The sequence below is a fragment of the Mobula birostris genome, chromosome 13, assembly GCF_030028105.1.
Source record: "Mobula birostris isolate sMobBir1 chromosome 13, sMobBir1.hap1, whole genome shotgun sequence".
Classification (NCBI taxonomy): domain Eukaryota; kingdom Metazoa; phylum Chordata; class Chondrichthyes; order Myliobatiformes; family Myliobatidae; genus Mobula; species Mobula birostris.
The window spans coordinates 14,415,474-14,418,171 of NC_092382.1; positions in this window are offsets into that span (position 1 = coordinate 14,415,474).

Consider the following 2,698-nt stretch of genomic DNA (forward strand, 5'->3'; position numbering starts at 1 on the left):
TTCAGAAGTTACTCCAGGTGCTCCTCTGTGCTTCTCACGGCTGTCTCCATCAGATCCGGATTGTGCACGGCCCCTAGTTACACACACGATATTCATTCAGAACGGCCACGCGCACTGCGTCGAGTCGCCATCCTCTCCTCCTTCCTGTATATGCATATCTGTATATATATGTGTGTGTGTATACATACGTACACACACACATATATAAATAATGTCACACATATATAATATATATATATAATGTCACACCCAATTTTTATACCTTCTCATTACATGAATGGGGCAAAGAAGTTGCCCAGTACACGAAATGAGTAGGTACACAAATTGGGTGTGACATACGAGAGGTGATTGGTCAGTTCGTGTCCTTAGGTGGAAGGAGTCAATTTTAGAAAAGCTAGCAAATTTTCAATATCTGAAACAGAAATACCAAAAAAAATTATTAACATCGAACTTTCTGCATAATCACTCAAAGAGTGGAACTGCACGAACATATAACGAGAGCTGTATAACTCGCCATCTAACTTAGGCCACAAACTTATCAATCACCCTTCGTACAGCTCCGGCACTTAAATAATTGGCACTGCACCCCTGCTACAGCTGTCCGGCAGAGCTCGGGCCTGGCCCTTTCCCACTGTATAGGCCTCCGATTTGCTTAAACCCAGGATCAGGCCCAACTCACTGCTGCCCGTATTGGAGGAACACCGGCAAAGCGCCTGCGTTTAGCAGGAGGTTCGCCGCTGCACCACCGGTGGCTGGAGTCGGGAGGGACAAAGGAGAGGCAAATCACAAACACGACAAAGTCTGCAGACACTGGAAATCCAAAGCAACAGAAACAAAATGCTGGCAGAACTCAGCAGGCCGGGCAGCAACTATCGAAAAGAGTCGACAGTCGACATTTCCAGTTGAACCCTCCTTCAGGACTGAGATGAAATGGAGGAAATATCTGAATAAAATCGGGGCGGGCGAGGAAATGTCTCGCTGGAAGGTGATAGGTGAAGCCAGGTAGGTGGGAAAGCTCATTTGCAGAAGAAAATAGAATCTAATAGGAGAGGAGAGTGGAGAATAGGAGAAAGGGATGGAGCAGTGGACCCAGAGAGAAGTGATCAGCAGGTGAGAGGGGGTGAAAAGTCAGAGAGGAAGAGAGGGAGTGGGAGGGAGGGGTGAGGGGGAGATTTGTTCACCGGAAGGAGAAATCGATATTCATACCATCAGGTTGAGGAGGGGGGTACCCAGACGGAATATAAGGTGCTGATCCTGGACCCTGAGGGTGGCTTCATCTTAGCACAGGAGGAGGCGATGGGTTGACACGTCGGAACGGGAATGGGAATGGGAATGAAAATGTTTGAACATCGGAAGTCCCGCTCTGAGCGGATAGTTCAAAGCTTTACTTATTATCAAAGCAGGTATCCATAAATAACGCTGAGTTTTTTCTATTCTCCAGAGACCCACGAAACAAAGTAAGAACATGAAAGTCGATCAGACAGAAAAATCAAACTTTCACCCCACCCCTACATCAAGAAGAACGGCATTGCGATCATCAGCCCACAAAACCCACCCCTCCCGCACAAAAGGGAACAATAACATCGATCCCCCCCCCCAAAAAAAACAGCCCGACCCCGCACAACTGCGGAGGGTCTGGTGTCACCAGTGTCGAGGCGGCCGCATCGGGAGCAGCGGACACAACGGGCGACCCCGGAAGATTCACAGGTGAAGTGTCGCCTCACCTGGAAGGATGTTTGGACAACGGAGAGAGTTCGGCCGTCCGGCCCTTTCACTGTGACACCCCGAACTCCACATCAAATCCGTCCAAACCAATCTGGGTGAACTTTAATGACCAATAAATATAATTCCTCTCAGTGATCAGCTGTCTGAGTGATCCCCTGACTCTGAGAGGAAGGGGTGTCTATGGTCCACATTGTCAGGGTGTTGAGTTTACCAGGAGACAGAGACCGCAGGGACGAGAGGTTTTCTGTTGACTAATACACTGTGTGTGGACCCCGCTGGCAATTCTGGTGTTGTGACCCGAATCGAGACAAACACCAGGCTGCCCACTCCACCAACAACACGGCACAGCCGGACACATAACAGGGGACTTTACATCTCACAACACTGGATTCAGTGATGAAACCCGTGATTAATGTTGTTGTCCCACCGAAATCATCAGAAACGTCCATTCAGGTGTTTTTAAATACGAGCGCTCCCCCACAGGTGACGTCACACAGGTGCACCCACGCGTTTGACGTCACACGTGGGTCCTCCACACCGGGATCTGCCCTCACGTGCGCCGTGTCTTACGTCACCCGCGCGCTGGCGAGCTCGAGCTTTGTCGGTTCAACGGCTGAGCTACGAATCGCGTGACCATCCCCTCCCCCACCGCTGTCAACAGAGGATTCAGGAGCTGCTCTATTCCCATTGGTGCGAAGCGATGTCAATCACTGGTTACACCCAATAGCGGAGGCGGACCAGCCGAGAGGGCGTTACCCCGCTGAATCAACCTGGCGTCGCTCTCTCCGTCAAAGCGGAACAAATCCCAAAGTAAATGTCCGCTTTCTGATTTATTTCCATTTCCCTCCGAGGGAACAAAATCTTTGACATCAGCTGTTGAGAAAATCACCTTTGTTCTACCCCCATGTGAGATGAGGAGAGGTGAGGTACACCCCAGGTGCGGGACACGGGAAACTGGGTGAGAGTCGGGAAG